This window comes from Lissotriton vulgaris, chromosome 2_1 (assembly GCF_964263255.1).
Source record: "Lissotriton vulgaris chromosome 2_1, aLisVul1.2, whole genome shotgun sequence".
Classification (NCBI taxonomy): domain Eukaryota; kingdom Metazoa; phylum Chordata; class Amphibia; order Caudata; family Salamandridae; genus Lissotriton; species Lissotriton vulgaris.
Genome location: NC_141687.1, coordinates 795,131,154 through 795,154,062, shown reverse-complemented (window position 1 = coordinate 795,154,062; position 22,909 = coordinate 795,131,154).

The window sequence follows — 22,909 nt, the reverse complement described above, 5'->3', positions numbered from 1 at the left end:
ATGAAGCATAGACGTAGTTGATAATTTTTGCTAATGCCCGCTCCTGATTTGCAGGAGTTGTTTCCCTTAGGTACTGGCGTATAGCCACCGCTGCTGTTCCTCCTTGGTCCTTCCACCCCAAGTCCAGGGCAGGTCCTGCTGCATACTCATTCTGTATTTGTTTTAATTCTCCAGGAATAACTGATATAGTTGTGTACCATGTAGTCTAATATATATGGCAGCAAAGATTGTTCCCCAGGTGGTACAATCCTCAATTGAGGGAACCATTCCCTTTGGCAAACAAATTGTTAACATTCTGTGTTTTCCTTCAGGCCTCTACGGGGAAATACTGCTTCCAGCTTTGCTATGTTTTTTAGCAATCCAAAGGGTACTTAATCCCTTCTTGATGGGAACACACGCATTAATGCTTTTAGTGTTTGTGGACTAATTACAGGTGTGGGCTGGGTGTGGACTATTCCAGGTGGAGCAGCTCTTGTAGGTTGTAATGTGAGTGTTCGCATGAAGAACTGGATAATGTCTGTATAGCCTGACTACTTCCTGGAAAAGTATACACAATTCCCCTACTGGGAGTGTGTCTATCTCTGTGGAGTGTAAGCCACTAAGACCAGCCATGTCGCACCTCCTGTGCTGAGTGGACCGAGTATTACTACTGAAGTTGTGTGTAATAGGGCACCCTTAAACCAGTTTTTATATTACTGATAAGGGAACTTCAATGTCCTCGTATGGGATGTATTCTTCCGGTGGATCCACTTCAATGTATTCATGCAATATGTGTGTCTGTGGATCTGCTGGAGGGAATTTTACCCCGGAATAGAAGACCTCTGATACTGAACACCTCATGTGCCTCAATCACGAAGGTAACATGGCCACCTGTTGCAGGTAACCCATGTTCTAATATTTTCAGAGTAAATGCCTGTCTGCAGTTTCCTGAAATGTTAAGGGCGTTAGCAAATTTGTCTCCTTCCGAACTTCCACTACTAATCGCAGATTTAGTCTTTTTGAAAACAGAAGAAGGTAAAGATTTAAGGGATATGGTTTAGCACAATAGGGAAATTTTAGGACTTACAAGCTTGTCTAAAACCTTCAGCTAATACACAGGGTGTGTCTGCTCAGCTGAGGCGGACTAACCTTTCCACTTCAGACGTCTCTGAAAAATGTGTGTAAGATTGTCTGAGAAAGCATGAGTGAACTACTCATATTTTACTGTTAATATAGGAACCAAACTAACATTGGGGGTGCCATGTCATTTCGCTCATAGGACCCTCCAGGACCTGCTTGTTTTGAATGACCTAAACTGAGGGCTTGCTGTACAGACAGATCCTGGACACCCCCACAGAATGAGTCAGCCATTAGACCTGCTAGCTCTTCAGTGCTACTATCACCCCTCTGTACTTTACAGTGTGGTAAGTAGTTTCTGACAACCACTGCCCATGACAACCCAGATCCCTTATATATCTTGGAAACAACACAGTATCTTTTGCCCAGTCACTTGTGCTTTCTTTTCTCAGAATACATAGATTGACAATTGGAATGGTTTCAATAAGTATTTATTGGTATTTATTAGTAAGCGTCAGTCTAGTATGAAACATGTTAGCTGCGACAATCAAAAAACAGGAGCAGACGAATCTAATCGCTAGTATCAATATTGTGAAAAGTAGATACATTTCTACCATTATGTGAATAAGATGAATAAAGGCATATTACATTAAACAATAGCATTGGCGTACTCCTACGATGCGTATCTTACCTAACTGTGCCTAGCCCAGAGGTGTAGGTGAAGTGTGTTTGTGTAAGTGCTAGAAGATATCCTAAATGAACCTAATGGAACCTAATGGAGCCTAATGGAGCCAAGAATTCCCCGGGGAAGTACTAACCCCTCACCTGATGGTTCTGAATGAAGGACCCTGTCTCTGCGTTGAGGATTGCACCCAGCAAGGGATGTCAGGACTCTGTCTGTCAAAGGATCACCCTACGGAGCCTCGCTCCAGCCTGGTAGGAATTCTTCCTCTGCTCATTAAGGGGGAGTGAGAGTCTTTTATACTAAAGTGATCACTCCGAGGTTTTTCTAGAACCGATACGTTTTTGAAAACATTTGCTAATCCTTTTCTAAACAAACATGAGCATATGCAGCTGGCTGTTGGCCATGAATGAAAACAGTGGTGACCCTTTGAAGTGATTAGATACAGACAGGTAAGTGTAAGAGCACTTAGTTTATTGTCCGTTCATCTCTACATCCTCCAGGGATAGTCACAACTGACCCTGGACTTCAAACAGCAACATTCCGTAACCTTGGAGGTGACATCATAACAGGGAGAGATACGTTGTCACATTACTAGAACACCTCCCTTCTTTCCATAGAAGGAACATTAAGATGCATCATAACAATATAAATAGGAAAGAAGAAAAACAAACAAATAAAAAGAGAGAAAATGAGTTAGACAAAGAGAAAGTAAAGAAGAGGCACAACAGAACAAAAACTGGGATATCTACAAAAACAATAGCATATAAAACATTGACATTGCGTCCATTAAAAGAAAGGAACGCATAAGAATATACCAATTACAAATCCAAACGTTTAGGTGGTACACTTCTTCTAACACTCCTACATGTACTAGGCAGTTGAGGAAGGGTTTTGGGTTGGGTCTGAACCAACCCAGGATCACAACTCCCAGACTCTTTCTTGAGACCCAATTTGAGAACCACACTCCTGGGAATCTTGTAAATTTTGGAACAATTCCACCAATTCTTACCATTAATCCTCACGCAAAGCGTGAAATGGCATCCAACTTAGACAAACCCTTGGCCACTTTTAGTGAAAGCTTAACTTTAACCCAATCACCCACCAAAACCTTGGAATTAAATTCATGGACAGCATTCTTAGACAACTTATTTGAAACATTCTTTGACAAATTATTGGATGCACTGGTTGAACATTTATCCGCACCCACACTTGAATTGGAAAAAGATGTCACAGCACTGTCCGAAGCCCCAACCTTGGTATCCTAACAGGACACATGCCAAAAGTTGCAACTCCTCCACGCAACAGCTCAAATGGACTTTCCCAAGACTTGACTGGGGGTAGTGCGATACACCCATAACATGCAATGTACCACTTCCTTGATTTCAGCCCGATTGGATAAAGCCCACTGCACACACTCAACCAAAATGAGATTCCTGCGCTTAATATAACCATTGGCTTGAGGATGATTTAAAGCCACACAGCGATGCAGAATGCCAGTTTGAGACAAGAAATCAGATATTTCTCTTGATGTGAATTGCACACCATTGTCTGAGACAATTTATTTAGGAAATCCTTCTCTTCCAAATAAACTTTGGAAGAAACAAATAACTTTTTTGGTATTGGGATGAACCATGAAATGGACCTCCCACCACTTGCTGTAATAGTCAGCCAAAACCAGCGCAAATTTATATGTGGTTGACAATGCATTGAAAGGTCCTACAAAATCTACAGCCAGCTTCATACATGGGCCTGTAGGATGTTTAACAACTTGGATCGGGGCATGACAATCTTGATGACCTCGTCACAAGCAAAACAAATTACACACCCCTTGACCACATCCTCAACCTGCCTGTCCATGGATGGCCACCAATACACAGCCCAAATTCTTCTTTTAGTGCTGGTTTGCCCCAGATGTTCTTCGTGTACCAAGGTAACAATGCGTGACCTCAAAGATTCAGGTGGAAAAAATTTGTCACCACGCATAATCATCTCTCCACCCTCCAAGATAAGCTCAACAGCAATTTTTGAAAAGGGTTGAAGTTTTACATCAAGATGCTTTTCTTTAGGCCAAGCTAGAACAATGTGTTCTTTTACTTTCTTGAGAACATTATCTGACTGCATGGCATCAAACCACTCCTTCTCTGAGAAACCACCCATACTACAAACATCAATCGCAGTAATCAAAAACTCTTCATCTTCACCACACCCATCTAACTTCTCATCTCCCAATGTAAGAAGTGATCTAGAGAGAAAATTTGCTCTAGTGTTCTTTCCTCCCGGAATGTGTGCAACATCGAAATTGTACTGTATCAATTTTGAACTCAATCTCGCTATCCTTGGCGTATGCTCCTTAACAATGTGTTCATTAGGGATGAGTGGCTTGTGGTCTGTTCACAACTTGAAAGACTTGCCCCACAGAAAACACTTAAATCTTTCAACTGCCCAGCAACAAGCCAATAGCTCTCTTTCTATAACCGAGTAGTTCTTCTGACTTGGTCGCAAAAAGCCAGAGAAGCAAATCCAAAAGTACACTCCTTTCCGTGTTTGACCTGGGTAATCATATCACACAAACCATCCAAACTCGCATCAATAGGCACAATACACTGTAAAAGAGGATCAAAAGGGGTAAGAATCTTACATGAACCCAGTTCTTCTTTAATGCGCACAAACTCATCTTGGCACAACTGATCCCACACAAAAACAATCTTTCTCTTAAGTAGTTCACGCAAATGGACCGTTTTGGCAGCAAAGTTAGGAATGAAATTTGAATAAAATTCACAAACACCCAAGAATGAAGAAACATGATCTTTTGACTTGGGACAAGGAGCATCGAGGATGGCATCTATCAAACCTTCTCTCGGTTGAATCCCTTCACCAAAAATGCGATATCCCAGATACTCGATTGACTCCACACCAAACACACATTTAAGCTTGTTAGCCACAATTTCTTTCTCTTGAATTTTAGATAAAACTTGAGTGACTTGTCTGTCATGTGAATCTTTGCACTTTCCAGCAACCAGAATGTCTTCCTGGAACACCACATTGTCCTCCAGACCCTGCAAAAAATTCTCCATAATTTGCTGGAATGCCGAGGCTGCCGAAGCCAGTCCAAAAGGCATTCTCTTAAACTGAAAGGTGCCTATCGGTGAAACTAAAGCAGTCAAATGCTTACAACTTGGGTCCAGTTCCATCTGATGGTAGGCGGAGGAAAGATCTTTTTTTTTAAAAGTACTTACCTCCTGCAAATTTGGCAAGAATGTTATCAATACGGGGAAGAGGATGGGAGTCAACCCATATTTCTCTATTCTGACTGCGCAAAGCAATGCGCACTTTTAGACTCCCATTCTTCTTATGGGCTACCACCAATGGAGACAACCTTAAATGAGACTGCACTGGTTCGATAACATCAGATTCACATAAACTTTTAAGTTAAACTCCTTGATGCACCCCAAATCCTCACCAAAAACACTCTTGAATGAGTTGTCCCACACTGTCAAATATTCACCCTAGTTACACTCATCAACAACTGACACTTGTTCTTTAGTACCCGGTCTAAGAGCCATCCCAAATATTCCCTGATTATACCACCCCAAAATGTTAAGTCCTTTTTTTGCCACATACACCTTCCCAGAAATATACCTCCGTTTAAAAGTCAAACTTGTTACAAAAAAAACCTTTCACCTCGATCCTCCGGTCCTCATAGGAAACAGGAGTTTCTGTCAGGCGCTTTCAAAAACTTGTCCACACAAGTACTCTCAAATAAGTCCTCGGTGATCATGGTCATACTTGTACCTGAATCGACCAACAGTTGAATAGACTTCCCATCAACAATCACCCCCACCACAGGATCAACACAATCATTAGCATCATCTTTAACAACAACAATTAAATCATTCATTGAACTCACCATGTCACCCGTCGGTTTACTTCTATCTTCTTCATCATAAACAAAGTTAACATTGCCTCTTGACAAGCACATCTTTGCAAAATGCTGTTGTTTACCACATTTTTGACAAGAAGCATTTTTAGCAGGACAAACACGTTAGGGTAATGTGAGGGAAAACCACATTTCAGGCACACATTTGTTTGTTGGTTTACCTTCTTCTCAAGTCTGTAAGAAATGTTCTTGCTAGCACGTAGCGCATTATTTTGCTTTTCTCCCTGCTCTTTGCGTTCTTTGTTCGCCCCCCATACAAGCTTTGTCAAGCTTCAACTGTTTCGAAGCTTTTTGAGACAATTCTTTACTTTCAATAATGGTGATTGGGATAAATCTACCGTGCCTGGGGACATGTTTTGTGTATGTCAGGTACAGGGATTAAGATATGGCAACAAGAGCCTGATGTAGGAGAGACAGAAGTCAGCTACTGGGTAAAAGGTCACCTGTGTAAGACCATTATGTCGTCTGGATGGGACGTATGTATGTAATCCTTTTAAGAAAATTTGTTGGAATAAACTGAAATCCTTGCTTACCGCAATAGGGCTAGAGGGATTGTGGGATGGTAGGGATCCTGCACTGCTCCGTAGTAGGGACCTAATTAACAAACAATACTGGAATTGGGTGGCCCAGTCTTTTGTAACTTACCAGTGATGGGGCCATCTTACAAAGAATTTTCTGGAGTTCAAACTGACAAGAGAATTTGAGCAATTACAGTCCGTTGGAGAGGAAGCTCTACATGCAATTTAGATTTGCCTTTATTCCAGTGAACTCTTTCATAGCCTCATGGCGAAAGTCCACTATTCAATTCTTGTTTTGCCCTGGATGTCCCTCAACTGCTGAGTCAATAGGCCACATACTTTTTGTTTGTCCATTGCATCGGTCCCCGAGATTGCAATGGTTAGCCCCTCTGTGCAAACGCCTTGGCACTAGATGTCACCGAGAAGCACTGTGCCTCTCAAAATCGGACACTAGCTTGCTGATAATTTGCGCAGTTGCCAAGTTTCTCGAGAAGTTGTGGGCTATCAGAAGATGCCTGCTGAAAATTGTAAACTGACTACTATTTTTATGTGCTGCAATGGATCATCATTTTAACTTTTTAACTATTGTCTAGCTCTAATTTTTTAAGTTTATCCTTTACCAGAATTTTCAATGTATTATTGAAAGCATTTTATCTTTTCTTGTTTCGTGTGCACTCGCACTTTTATGGTCTGTGGACCGAAATACAGTTTATGATGATGATGCTGTTGGCAGCTATCTTGTGACTTGGTTGAACCGAGTCACAGAAAAAAAAGCATTTAGAAAAAAATAAAAGGAGGCAGGGTGGGCCAGATCCTGGAGGCATTATAAAAATGGAGAAGGGGAGCAGCCCCCCCCCCTTACTGCGGCTTATTGATGCCCTGGGACCACCACTTCTCAATGGGTTGAATATAGAAAAATGCGGGGTACAGCCTCCTCTTCTGCCCTAGGACCACCACATCCCGGAAATTGTTAAATTTTTTAGATAGGGGGTCCCCTCAGACCAATTATACCCGGGTATTGCCACCTCCCCAGGGCTTAATCATAAAATAATGCGGGGGCCACACTGACCACCCTGCAGCCCAGGGGCCCCCACCTACCTGGGACTATAATGATAAGTAATGCGGGTGGCCATGAGGACCCACCCGCAACCCTGCCCCCACCACCTCTCTGGGATATAACTTCAATAGAATGCGGGAGGGCCACACAACCCCCCTGACTAGGGGACGACCAACTCCCGGGGTAAATTACAAGAAAGGAGGAGGGCCCACAGACCCCTCCTGTAGTCATATGTGGCCCTGGGGACCACCATCTCCCAGGGCACATTACAAGAAAGGAGGGAGGCACATGGCCCCCTCTAGTAGCCATTTGTGGCCCTCGGGACCACCACCCCCCAGGGTCTACTCCTGCTATGTTCCCGGTTGCCCACCCGCAGGACATAGCTGTTTGGTATAGCTTGGCGGGGGCTTTACCAATCCCACCAAGCCCTAGCAAACTGTGCTCCACTTCTAGCAAGCGAGAGCATGAAAAAATGCTCTTGCTTGCTAGAAGCGGAACAAAATTGCTTTGAAAGAGAGGGAGCAGCAATTTTGCAGCTCCCTCTGTCAATGTTGACTCCTGCAGAAGGCAGGTAGCCGGCAGGGACAGCAGGGACAGCAGGGACATTGAGGCTCCCCCGTGGGCCACAACACTACACAGTGGGTGCTCTGGGTGGGATAAGGTCACCCACGCTTGAGGCCGGGTCCCGGAATGGCGTCCCCAGTGTCCAAATTGGCAAGGATGGGGGCACTCGCCCCCTTCCCTTTAATGTACAGTTTTTGCTTTTTTTAAAAGGACGGCACAGGGGCATGAGGTCCCCAGGGCTGAAATTGGCTGGGGAGGCAGCGTTATCCCCTCCCTATTTAAAAATGATCTTTCACCAGGAGATGGGGTCCCCGGGCCCAAATTGGCCCAGGGAAGGCAGGTCACGGCCCACCAAATAAATATCAAAAATATAAAACAAATCCTCCGCCAAGTTGCTGGAGGCCCTCTCCTTTCACCACCATTCTGTAAACGCGGCTCATGGTGCACTGCTGGTGGGGGGAAGAAGTCTCCTTGCCTGCAGAGGGTCCTTGGGGGCCAACTACCCTCCTGTTACCTCTAGTAAGTCTCACACAGCGGGATTGCTAAGAGGTTGACGGAGGCCATGCCCCGTTTCTCCACCACTCTGCAAACGTTCCTTCTGATGCAATTCTGGTTGGGGGATGAAGTCCCCTTTGCTCCAGAGGATCCTTGGGGGCCAACTACCTCTCCTGTTAGCTCCAGTAAGTTCTACATAGCGTGATTGCTGTGAGGACGTTTGAGACCAAGCCCCTTTTCTCCACCACTCTGTAAACATGTCTCCTAGTGTAGTACTGGCTGGGGGATGAAGTCCTCTTGGATGTTGAGGGGCCTTGCGGGCCAAGAAGCCCTCCTGTTACCTCCAGTAAACCCTTACAGTGGTATTCCTGAGAGATGGTCGGAGGCCCTGCTACCTTTCTCCATGAATCTGCAAGCATGACCACTACTTAAATTCACTTAAAAACCAAAGTTTACAGGGCCTTTATAGTTAGGAAATAGAATTTGAAAACCCTTGGAAATTCACAAAAAAACAAAGGTTATAGGGACCTTATAGTTAGGAATTAGAATTTTTTTAAACTTTAGAAATTCACAAAAAAAAGGCTACAGGGACGTTATAGTTCGGCTCAGATTTTACTGGTACAAAACCAATGAAATTCAACAGTTATAGTTACCTGAGCTAACTATAACTTACACCCCTGCAATGAATTGCTTATGACCTCACATATTACGTCACTCATGACATGGTCAGTGTCATCACTGATGACATCTCAAATGACATCACTGATGACAACCTCCACAGAACTACTCACACACCCACTCACACCCATAGAACCTCTGAAACGGCCACAGACACATACACAAGCACTCACATACCCATTCATAGCCCCATGCCAGTACTCATATACCCGCTCACTCCTCCACAGAGGCATTTACACGCCCACCCACTTACTCATACAGCCACTTGCACAACAATTCTGTCACCCAGATAACCACTCATAAAACCAGTCATTCACCCATAGAGCTACTCACATAACCACACACTCACCCATGCAGCTACTGACACACCCACTTATTTACCTATACAGTAACTCACACGCCCACTGACTCACCCATACAGCCTCTCAACACAGCCACTCACTGGCCAATACAAACACTCACACACCCACACAACCACTTACATACCCATTCACACATCCATTAAAGCACTCACACATTTGCTCACTCACCCATACAGCCATTCACACAGACACTCACTTAACCAAACACCCATTCAAAAGAGCCACTCACTCACCCATATATCCACGTACACGACCAGTCACTCACTCATACACCAGTGTCCTGCTCTACCCTGCTTTCTGATAGGGATGCTTGCTGGTTCCACATAGGGATGTAACAATGCGCACCTGCTAAATGCCATCCAAAAGGCCATGGTAAACTCCAGATACTGCATTTTCTCTTCAGTAAGTAAAGGCGAGAGAGTGACAGGGAACGAAGGAGCAGGGTGTATTTGCGTACGTGAGGTGGAGGAAGTAGTGTACTGTAATATTTAAATTTCAAGGCACCATGTTGCTTTTTCCTCTGAAGCAGAAACGACACAGTCACCACAACGAGGGGATTTAAACATGCACATAAACCGTTTTCAACAGCTGGCCTTCGACCTACATGTTTTCACCAGTGCATATGAGCCGGTTCTCTGTTGTATGTTTACCTGCAGGCTAAATTAATTTCACCTTAAAAAGGTATTTTACTGGTGTTGCTAGTATTTTCAATTTGAGGCCATTATCAGACAAAAATGAACTGTAGAGTTTGAGTAATTTGGTAGCAAAAATGGAGGAAAAAAATAAGAGAAGCTCAACAATTAAGGTGTCAGGGCCAGGAGCTTTGGCTTTTTTTTAGGGATTTAATAGCATCAGTAATTTCCAGAAGGGAAATGTCTTTTTCAAGCGAGGAAAGAATGTCAGGAATGGAAGGGGGACTAGGGAGTCCCTGAAAAAAGCTTCAATATCATTCTCAGAGGGGTCAGTATCCTCAGTGTATAATTGTTCCTATTTAGACTAAAAGGAATTAGTAATGTTATGTAGTGTAGTTCCTAGTTTCCCACTAGGCCCTGCGCATTGGAATAACATAAACAGTAGTATCGACGTGGAACTGCTTATATTCCAGGCCTCCACTGACTATGCTAAACTTAATTGGGTTGTGTTACCAACTAGCTCAGAGGTCACTGGAAACTTTCTTCTCTGCATAGGAAGTGATCAGCTTCCTTGGCACAGACAAGAAGGGATTCAGCTTTCCAACAACCGTGCAACATGACAACTTTGCTCCTCAGATCAAGAGTCGATCTCTAGGGTCGTGTGAAACAATAGACATAGATTTCACTCAGTCAGTCTAGTGCAGTTTACTTTCACGGTATGTAGAGAATAGAGAGACGGGCGTGTATCAATAAAAGGTTAACATTTATTGAACAGTCTTTCTTCTCGTACAAGAGAAATGTATTGCCACAATTGCAATAATTGTTATTATAAAAAGTACGTACAGTAAGATAAGTATTGCGAAATAGAACTGTAAAAGCATTGATATGGTTTCTTAGCCATACAATGGTTTAAAAGTAATAAAACATATATACAGTCATATATACATTAGGCTAACATACTCAACTGGTGCTTCTAACTAAGCCTACCCCAGTGTGCCTGACCTAAGCCTAACACGTGAAAGGGGAGTAAGTAAGTAGCTTTAAGTTAAGTTGGTTTTGCCAAGGTTTGTTTCAAGAATTCTCGTCTAAGGGTTTAGTCAACACCATACCTCTGAATAGAATGATGGAGGATTGGTATCTCCTTCAGGGGTCTCTCTCGATATCCCAGTCACCCGCGAGGGTAAACCAGAAGCGCCGGGACTGGATTTCTCCGCACGAGAAATGCAGCGGCTTCTCTTCAGCGCGTCGAGGAAGAAGGGGGGACAGCGTCCGCGGGCAGCTGGAATCTGCTGGATGTCTTCGCAGAGGGACGGCTGTTCAGCTCCTTAAGCGTACTGCACCATAGTTCGCGCTGTAGCGGCGATAATGGTAATCAGCAGCTTCACCACCACAGGATAGCAGGCTGCAGCGACAGAGTGCTAGATTTACCAACACAGGGTCATGCAGGCAGCTGGCATCAGCAACAGGCAACGAACATTGCTTAAGGCAACGTTGGTAATATTTATACCTGACAGGTGCCGGGTTTGACGCAAGTTTGCTGGACATAAGACGTCAATTAAAGATGTCACTAGGAAGTGATAGTTATCAGTTGCTCATTAGAGTTCCATTACTAATCAAAACATAGCAAGCGGGGATTTCCAGGTTTGCTAAGTTTTTATCTTGTTGAAGAACTCGGAGTGTTATCTAGGAATATCAGATAGTGACTACTGCTCTGTCATTGCACTAATTGGTCGCAAAGGAAGTAGCAGAGAGTCATGCTGGAATGTGGCTCTGTTCGTGTGAGGCCAGAGATGACTTTTCAGAAAATCGCACTTGAACGGTTATGCCAATATAGGGAATAAATGGATTTATAGCCGAATAGGGGCATAAGGTCACAGTATCGATCAGGAACCTAGATAAACACGCAACACCCACTCCACGGGTTAATGTCCATCAAAATTACTAAAACTAAGCAATTAGATGCATGTGTAACATTGCCCACCCCAAAATACATAAATGCATTCGAAATAGGCGTACTTGTAATACATGGAATTTAGGTACTGTACGTTTTTTAAAGCATAGTAATCATTTCAAAAATTATTGCATATGAAATCAATGAACGATTATGCAAAAGGAATTACACATGAAGTATCTCTGACAGAAGAAAGGCGAGATAAATCATCACATAAAAATGCATTGTAATAACATGTGTGCTAGAGGCTGGTGTAATGTTGTTATGTCTCTAGATGTGTTTAGAAATAGAAGTGTGAAGCTTCTGTTCTCTAAGAATAGTTTTTACGTTAAGCAAAGAATTGTTCGTGCCAAAAAAGGGTCAATATTAGAAAAAATTGTCCAATTCAAAGAAAATAGATTTCCAAAGCTCTTGGCAGTTTTTGTTGATCAAAACTGAAGGCCGAATTCAGAGTTCATGGGAACGCTGTGTGTCGGAAAGCTTTTCAAAAAGTTATTGTTTCTCTATGGGTGAGAACATCGTATCAGACAGGCTCTCAAAGAATTGGTCTACAAAATCAGGTGATAGTTCAACCAAATTAGATAGCGCTGTAACTTGGCAGGTGTGAGAATGATTGCTGTCATCGAAGGCAGGACCAGCAATGCTCACAGAACGTTGTACCTGGATGATTTTGCTTTTGTCACTCGCTCCACTGTTACCACTTGGCTGTAGCACAGGAGTCTCCACGAATGCCGTCATCAGGATTGGTAGCCGCTGGGGACAACACAATGCGTGAGCCGTTATTGGACTGAGCAAAGTATCGACGTCCATTGGTACTGCTGATGGAAGTGAAAGACAGATGTCCAACACGCATTCATCGCCGCAAAGCATACACCGTAGCACAGGTAAAATGCAATTTTGCCATATCGGTCTGAATGAAAGGAACCAGGTCATGTTTAGATCTCTCAGCCTGGCCAATCCGAGGACGTTAGTTATCCTGTCCCTGTAGCGCATTGCTAGGATTGTCTCTTCCATTCCCATGGGAGCTATGTCTGAGCCGAGGCTTGCCATAACGTAGCAGGAGGGTCAAAAATAGAATCCCTGCAACGAGTCCCAAAAATAGTGGTATGCCGCCAAAAATGGAGTGTACAAAATTAGGAAAGATTCCCAAAATTGCCTGGAAGGGTGTTAGCAGTCCCGTAAAGACTGTCTTATGCCTGGGATGCTTGTAGCACTAGACATGTTAAGGAGTTGGCTGAACATTTCTACGAAATGCACGGGGCAATTTGTTGATAAAAGGTCATGAACCTCAGTAGCCGTCCTTGTGACTAGAAGATCATACGTCTCTTTAGATGACGTTATAGGCACTGTTGTCTGTAAAAGTACAGATTTCATTTTGCTTAATGTATAAATTCGTATAGAATAGAGATTCAGACGAGGCCAGAGGGGAGTCACTATGTCTGGAGGCCCGCTCGGGAACAATGCTTGCATACAACATTTGGAAAGGGGCGACCACTCGGTCCCCCCGAACGTATGGTGGAGTACCCCGATCCCCCCGGGAGGCCATCTTGGGCGGGAGGCGAGTCTCGGCTGGTATGCCCGAAGCGGCGTAGCCGGGGCGCGCCTTTTCCCGCCCTGGAGTGGGTTGTCCTAGACGCTGACGCCGCCGACCACGCCCCCGGGGGGCAGGCGGAGGCGGGTTTACGCCCGCCCGAAGACGGATAAAAGGAGCAACAAGCCAAGAAAGCATCCTCTTGTTCCTGTGCTCTGAAGCTGCACCTCCCCGCTGCACGTGAGCTCGAGACGGAACGAAGAGCCAATTTTGAGCGTTGTAATTTTGTTCTTGTTTTACAGATATCTTCGTTGGAGAATGCCGGGCAAGAAGGTCGGAAAGCGGGTCGGTACTGATCAGATGCTCCGCATGCTCGTAAAGGAGGTAGCCGAGTTGAAGAAACAGATGGCGGTAAAGAACGGGGAGGGAGGCCCGAAGCGAATCGTCGGACCAGCATTGCCGGGAGTAGTCCCTAGCGGGAGAGGCAAGAGGTCCAAGAGGTGGGCACCTGGGGGGGAGGCCCCGGTTCCCGATACACCGATAGAGGAGCCAATCCCGGTTCCGAAGGAGGGGCATCCGATCCCCGTGGTAGTCACCCCCGTGAACGGAGAAGATATGCCTCCCGAGTTGGCTGCACAACTGGCAGCGTGGTTGGGAAAGGATAGTGAGGGCACCACGGCGGACGACGCCAGGGCAGTAATGAGGCAGTTGCGGGAATCTAGACAGGCTGCGAAGGCACCATCTTCTGTTCCCCCGCAGGTTCCGGTGGCTGAAATCGAAGCAGGCGCAAGTTCGGCAGCAAGTACAGCACCTAGTTCAGGTAAGCGGCTACTGCCGATTGCGGGGGAGGGGTCTGTACCCTCGCGAAGGGAGAGAGTGGCCCAGCATGTTCCACTCGAAATTAAGGAAAAGATTTGGGCTGAGAAGTATGTGAACATGTTTTCTTTGCTTACTGACCATTACAAGATCGAGCATGTGAAGGCCCAAAAAGAGCTTATGCATCCGAGTGTTTGGCGCGCAAAAATGGCCGCCTTTAAGGTCGACGAGAAAATAGGTACTTGGGGCAGAGTGTTTGGCATTTTCACCTCCATTATGGGTGAGCGAAGGCCTGAGTTGTTGACGGAATTGCCTATTTATCAGACACGTATTATGGAGTATTCTCTAGCGTACGAGGGCAATCAGTGGTTTTGTTATGACAATATTTTTAGGAAGGCTAAGGAGCACGACCCAGCTCTAACTTGGGATTGTTATGACTCCATTTCTTGGCAAAAAATGGAGAATTCAGGCATGTTAAAGGTACCATTGTCGGGGGGTAGCGGGGGTGAGTCTTCCCGCCAAACCTCTGGGACACCCTTTCGGACGGGTGCAGGTAACGAGCATCACTCGAAGTCGAGTGGCAACGCAGGTAAAAAGGGGATTTGTTGGAATTTTAACAGGGGAAAATGTACAAGGCCTCAGGGGTCATGCAAGTTTAGACACGAATGTGGGGGGTGTGGACAGTCCTCTTATCCCGAGACCATGTGCAGAGCCAAAACGGGTGATAACGGTGGTAGGGGAAGCGCCAAACAGGTCTGAAATAGTCCGAGGGGCGCCTTTACCTACCCCGGTTGATACCATGGCAATGATTCCTTGGCTCAATGAATACCCGGATCATGTCTCCGCTGGGGTGTTGCGAGACGGGTTTTCGTATGGCTTCCGCATTCCAGTGGGGAATTTTCAGGGTAAAACAAGTTGTAAGAACCAACTGTCGGTCCTGCAGCATATGGCGGTGGTACAGGTGAAGATTTGGAAAGAGGTGACTCGAGGGCGGGTTGCCGGTCCATTCGATTTACCACCGGTTGCTAACTTTGTTTGTTCCCCCTTAGGGGTGGTCCCCAAGAAGGACCTGGGTGAGTTCAGGCTAATACATAATTTGTCAGCCCCACGAGGTCTTTCCGTGAATTATGCGATAGACCCGGAAGTGTGTTCGGTGCGGTACGCATCTTTCGATGAGGCCGTCGCCATGTTGAATCGCCTGGGGCCCGGAGCGCTGATGGCCAAATCAGACATCGAGTCAGCGTTCCGGTTGCTCCCGGTACACCCAGACGATCAGCGTCTCCTTGGTTTCATGTTTCAGGGTCGCTATTACATGGATAAATGTATGCCAATGGGTTGCTCCATATCTTGTGCTTATTTTGAAAAGTTCAGTTGTTTTTTGCAATGGGTATTCACAAGAAAGACGGGTTTTCAGCATGTGATGCATAATCTCGATGACTTTCTGTTCCTGGGGGCAGCCGGGGATCCAGAATGTGAACAGGCTTTAAAAGAGTTTTGTGTCTTAATGAATCACTTTGCCGTGCCATTGGCACCAGGTAAGACTGTGGGTCCCTCGACTTCACTCGAGTTTCTGGGGATCGAGCTCGACTCGGAGGAAGGTTGTTTTCGGTTGCCCAAAGAGAAGGTGTTGAAATTCAGGGCATCCCTTGAAACATGTATTCGAGAGACTAAGGTAAACCTACATCAATTGCAACAAATGGTGGGCCAGTTGAATTTTGCCCTTAGAGTAATCCCAATGGCCCGCCCCTTTTCCCGCTCGATTGCACAAGCCATGGTCGGCCTTAAGGAGGGACATCACCGCACGAGGCTCTCGGCAGAGATTTGCCAGGACATGCGCATTTGGTTGGCATTCCTGGCGGATTTCAATGGTCGAATTGTCTGGAACAAGCCGGCGGTGTCCTCCGAGGAGCTGGGGCTGTGGACAGATTCGGCGGGGAGTATAGGTTTTGGCGCCATATTCGGTACGCAATGGTCGGCTCAGAAATGTCCGACATGGTGGCACGAGTGCGGGCTGACAAGTAACATTGCTTTCCTCGAACTCTTCCCTATTTTGGTGGCCCTGAAAACATGGCCTGAGGGGTTCCGAGATCACTCTGTGGTGTTCTGGTCTGATAACATGACCGTGGTTGAGTGTATCAATAGTCAGGCAGCACGTTGCAAATGGATTCTGAGACTGCTTAAAGAAATTGTATTGTTGTGTATGCAGTTGAATGTGCTCTTTAGGGCGCGACATGTCCCAGGGGTGCTGAACCAAGCGGCTGATGCGCTTTCTCGTTTCCGTATGCAGGCCTTCTGGGGTTTTCTGCCCACAGCGGACCCGGTGGCGGCACCCTTTCCCGAAGCTCTCTGGTCTCTCGGTGCCCCGAACTACAAAACCTCGTGGGAGAGAGTTTAGCACCCAGGACAAGGAAGGCATATGAAGGGGCGTTCCGTTCCTATTGGTCCTTTTTGGGTTCTGCTAGGGGGGAGCTTTGGGGCCAGGAAGAGCTTGTCGTAAAATTCTTGCTGTCTTTACATCAGGCAGGCAAATCAGTAGCTACGGCCCAGAGGCATCGGGCCGCCATTTCCTTTATGGCAAGGGCTCATGGGATCCAGGACCCGACAGCGTCTTTTGTGGTGCAGAAAGCGCTACGTGGGTGGCAACGCCTTGAGGGTCGCAGAGTAGATGAGAGGCACCCGATAGGTCTGGATAGGTTGGCCCTGTTATTATCCGTACTCCCTGCGACATGTTCATCCCGGTATGAAACAGTGTTATTCCGGGCCGCCTTTGCGTTAGCATTCCATGGGGCAATGCGGGTAAGCAAACTGGTGGCGAGGAACAAGCGGGATACGGTGGGGGGACTGTGCCGAGAGCACATTCAGGTAAAGAGGGAGACAATGACTGTCTTGTTTGTCAGGTCCAAGGCCGATCAGGGTGCGATAGGGGATTGTGTAGTAATACATCGGATTCCCGGATCTCCCATGTGCCCTGTTGTTTGCTTAGAGGAATATTTAGCGCAGAGGGCGTCATCATGGGGGGGGGACCTTGTTGAGGCACGCTGATGCCACCCCACTGACGAGGTTTCAGTTCCAGCGGGTGCTTGCAATGGCGCTTTCGGCCGCGGGCTTGAACCCCGGCGAGTTTGGGACCCATTCCTTTCGGATAGGGGCTGCTACTGAGGCTACAGCCAGGGGTCAAAGTATAGAAAAAGTGAAACGTTTGGGGCGTTGGTCCTCAAATTGTTACAAAAGGTATGTGCGGTTGCACATGTTGTGAAGCTGCTATCATGTACTCACGCTTCTTGTTTTTGTTTGGTTTACAGTTTCGCAAGCTTACGAGGCGGGGCGGACTGTGCAGTCGACCCGACACCTGGGAACCAGCGGTCAAACATCACCGGCTGCGGAAAAAGTGGTGTGGGTCGTGGGCCACTCATACGTGAGGCGTACCGCGGACGTATTCAAAGCAGGTGACATGATTCACATGGCTGGGGAATACGGGTACAGGGTGACCTTCTATGGAAGGGGCGGGCTCTGTATTGACCAGTTTCAATCCTTTTTCGAGGGTTTGTTAGGGCGGACAAGGTCACCGCCGTCTATAATCATAGTCCATCTTGGGGGTAATGATTTGGTGACCACTGGTAGACGACTGCTTCTCGAGGCAATGCTTTCCACTGTAAGTTGGTTGGCGAGAAGAGTTCCAGAGTGCACAATTGCATGGTCCCATATGATTCCACGAAAAGTGTGGCGGGGGCGATTTCGGTTTCTGCTCTGAATCACTCAGTGAAGAAAGTAAATAACAAGTTGGGTAGATTGTTTCGTTCAAGTACACTGCATTCTATTCCGCATGGTTGTATCAAGGGGGACAGTATGTATTTGGGAGATGGGGTCCATTTGTCCCGGGTGGGGAATGAGTTACTCATAGGAGACCTCATAGCTTGGCTAAAGAGTTTAGAACATGACCTTTAGGCAGGAGTTGTTGTGGGGGGTCCGGATAGCCGGTCAACTATCCGGCCTGTGGCGGTAAGGTCATGATCGGTGAGCAGTAATTGAAAGATCCCTATGGGGGGGCGTCACCCATTACGGATGGGAGCGCCCGGGGGAGGTGGCCATTGGCCCCTCAACGGGGAGGCGGTCCCTTCTAAGGATGGGCCGCCGAAAGAAAAGGAAAGGCGGTCAAGGCCCCTTCCTTGATAGGAGGGGCTACGGTCCCCTCCTGGGGAATTTCCCGGGGCCAGGACACCTGCGACGGCAGATGTGGTAAGTTGTGTGGGGTGGGGAGGGGGTTTACGCTACCTTCTAGACACCTCACACGAGTCCTCGGACGACCTCTAAATGGCGTCGAGTTCATTGGGGCCCCCGTCAAGTCAAGGGAAATTGGTAGATGCATTTGAGGTACAGCCTCTGTGCGGTCGCCCCTCCCAAGTGGGGGGGGTAATTCTGGTTTAGGGATCTGACACCGGTTACGATCTTGCCGTTGGCCTTTAACGTTAGGATGTACAATTTCAAGTTAAATGTTTTGCAGGATGTTAGTTCGGCTAGGAGAACCTTTGTATTAGAAATATGTTAAGGTTAGCCAAACATCGTAATGTGGAAATGAAATTGTACATAATATGAAACTGTTATTTTAATGTTTTGATTTTGTTTCATATTTTAATAAATACGGCCGGGAGGGTCACTCCCTCCCGCCTTCCAAAAGTTCGGAACCGTTTCCGTTTTCCCATCCTTGGGGATTGCGTCGAGAGGGGGTGGCGGGTATCTCAGCCATATGGAAAGGGGCGACCACTCGGTCCCCCCGAACGTATGGTGGAGTACCCCGATCCCCCCGGGAGGCCATCTTGGGCGGGAGGCGAGTCTCGGCTGGTATGCCCGAAGCGGCGTAGCCGGGGCGCGCCTTTTCCCGCCCTGGAGTGGGTTGTCCTAGACGCTGACGCCGCCGACACGCCCCCGGGGGGCAGGCGGGGGCGGGTTTACGCCCGCCCGAAGACGGATAAAAGGAGCAACAAGCCAAGAAAGCATCCTCTTGTTCCTGTGCTCTGAAGCTGCACCTCCCCGCTGCACGTGAGCTCGAGACGGAACGAAGAGCCAATTTTGACCCACCCACCAGCCCCTGAAGACAGCAAGTGGTTTTTTAAATAAAGTTTTGATGTGGTAACTCTATTTCTTACAGGTTGCGATGATGGACGTGTTATTTGTGTATGCAATAAAGAGAATGATCATCTAGAGTATGTTTTTTCGAATAAAGTTTTGCACTAGTGTTGATCAGTAATCATACGTGAAGTAGTTATGGTTGTCTTTTAATTTAGAATTTTAGTTAATTGTCGTATTTATTTTGGTCGGGCGGTAAGGTCATGATTGGTGAGCAGTAATTGGAAGATCCCTATGGGGGGGCGTCACCCATTACGGATGGGAGCGCCCGGGGGAGGTGGCCATTGGCCCCTCAACGGGGAGGCGGTCCCTTCTAAGGATGGGCCGCCGAAAGAAAAGGAAAGGCGGTCAAGGCCCCTTCCTTGATAGGAGGGGCTACGGTCCCCTCCTGGGGAATTTCCCGGGGCCAGGACACCTGCGACGGCAGATGTGGTAAGTTGTGTGGGGTGGGGAGGGGGTTTACGCTACCTTCTAGACACCTCACACGAGTCCTCGGACGACCTTTAAATGGCGTCGAGTTCATTGGGGCCCCCGTCAAGTCAAGGGAAATTGGTAGATGCATTTGAGGTACAGCCTCTGTGCGGTCGCCCCTCCCAAGTGGGGGGGGTAATTCTGGTTTAGGGATCTGACACCGGTTACGATCTTGCCGTTGGCCCTTAACGTTAGGATGTACAATTTCAAGTTAAATGTTTTGCAGGATGTTAGTTCGGCTAGGAGAACCTTTGTATTAGAAATATGTTAAGGTTAGCCAAACATCGTAATGTGGAAATGAAATTGTACATAATATGAAACTGTTATTTTAATGTTTTGATTTTGTTTCATATTTTAATAAATACGGCCGGGAGGGTCACTCCCTCCCGCCTTCCAAAAGTTCGGAACCGTTTCCGTTTTCCCATCCTTGGGGATTGCGTCGAGAGGGGGTGGCGGGTATCTCAGCCATATGACCATGGACGTAACTTGTACTAGATAACTTTTCCCTGGCGTCAGGCCACAACATCTGTGATCCGTTCTAAGAATGTAACTCCCGTTTGCGAGTTGCATAAAGAAGGGCTCTATCTGAGTTGCAGGTGTGACTAGCTGGTGGCATGAAAGGTTGTTTGGATTTCCATCACATGCTCCGTGTAAATTAATACCCTGACACAAAAGTATACCGCTTAGTGAATGTTTACAGTTCTCACCACTAAGAAATACATTTTTGTCACTGTCACTATAGCAAGAATGAGTGTATGGTAATTTCCATTCGGATTTTACATATCCTTTACCCAATTGTTCATATTGGCCAGCAGGTATGTACTCAAGGCACTTTTTAAATCGGAAAGTTGTTATCGGAATTGTGATAATTCCGTGTATTATCCATTCAATGACAGGACTCTCTGACATTGTCAATGGTAATCTCTCGAGTTTCTCGATGCTCAGGATTGTATAGTCTGCTCCTTTCTGTGCCAAACTGATCTGTTTATCAGTAAGGTTAAAACTGGAAAATAATGACGTTGTGTTGATTAAACGCCAAGGCACATAGCCAGAACGAAGATTTTGCAGCGTCCAGCCTAATTCTATAATAGAGCGTAATTGAGACTGGCCATGTTGTAACATTAGCAAATCTCTGTCTATCACATCAAAGGCAGAGGATACAATATTGTCCAACGAATATATTCTGGAAGACAGAGTCGTTAACCCATTGTCTACCACAGAAAGTGATTTCTCCAAATTAATACGATCAATTTCTCGTATTTTTTCAGCAGTTTTAATTTGCTTTACTTTCCAAGCCTCGTTGTAAGCAGCATAGATACTGGTCGCTATGAAACGCTTTTGACGCTGTTTGCGTGGTCCAAGAATGAAATCGCGCAAATCAGCACCATCTTTTAATAAAGACAAGTGTTGCTTAATTTCAGCCAGTGTGGATGTTGTTAGCCATTCAAGGCAGAGCTTCCCTACACTGTATGTTGTTATAATCCCTGGATGTTGTCTCTGGGAGTATCTAAGGTCTAATCTGGTCATTTTCAACCCCTGTGTTTTATTCAGGAATCTATCTTGACAGCTATTTGTGTCTGTAGGCCAGATTAACCACTTTTTCCAATCAGGATGTGTTCTGTTGAAATGTAAAATTTGTGACACGTCTAACTCAATATCTGTGGTTGTATTCTCAGGTATTGGCTTCGGAATAGACGGTGTTTTAAGGTCTTTGATCTTAGCTAAGCCAAGACAAGATGTTTGGTGTATTGTGTCATTTAAAAACAACATTTGTTCTGGTATCATGCAGGTTCTAAATAGTGATTCAATGCCTTGCACCTGCCAATCTTTTGTACCCCAAATTGTTTTCGTTTCAATATTATTTTTCCAATAATCAAAACCAAATGTCATCATTTTGTCATAAAATGCTTCTGAATATATCAATTTAGAATTTGTCAGCATTGTTTTCATTCCTGTTTTGTCTAACAGTTTATAATAAAACGTTTCTGCATCACTGGTGTTAAACCCTGAGAAGTATTTGAATTTCTCAAAAAATGCTTTAGAACTGCTTTTAGGTGGTGTAGAACAATGTTCCCATTGATTATACATAAAAACATTTCTAGGCTGTGCAGATTTATGCAAGTAATGATCCCCATAATGGGTGTAACAGAATAACTGCTCATAACTAGATGGACCTTGTAAATAATCATGATCTGTGAATCTAGCTGACATTACTAAATCAGACATCATGTCATTAATACTGTTAAAGTCCCAATCATCAGAGAATGTACTAGGAGTTACAAAGTCACTTAAGGAAACCTTTAGTTGATGAGGATACTTCAGGATTTCGACCGGACCATAGATCTCATAGTCTGTTTTCTCCCATACTACCCCACCAGGTATTGGAATTGCTGTGACGTTTACTGTTGACAGTTCTCTTTTCTTCACATGGGATGATCTGTGTGGTTTCAGGACTAGGTTGATGTTCTGACTTGCTGTGTCCATTCAATTGTAATAAACTTTCCTAAAATTAAAACTAAAATTAGGCATAGTAGGAGTATGAATACCCCTGAGATAATCCAATGCTCAATTAACGGTGAATCCAGATATAATTCTTTGATTTGTTGAAGGAGTCCTGCAGTATTTTCTTTGGAATACTTTTTTGTTTCTGGCATCACTTCGGGGTCGTTTACATCTTCGGAGAAGTTGTCGAAGTTGATGAAATAACCAGAGGCAGTTCTGTCAATTGATGGGATTGTTCTTTCAATCTGTCTCTCGGTAGCACTTTCTGATGCCACATCATTGTAGACTGGTGTTGTTTCTTGACGAACTGTTTCAATCTGTGTTTCAAGAGGCACGAGTTCCATGGCATTATTGCATAGTCCTTCATTGTGCACCGCAGGCTGATCGAATGTGATTAGTCTTTCAGTTTGAACCTCTTGGATTGTTGCAAGTTTGGGTATTCTGTTGTTTCTTGGGAGTCCACTGGGCCTACTGTTGATTATAGGCCACATGCTTGTGGTTTTACCAGATCGATAGACACGATTCTGTTC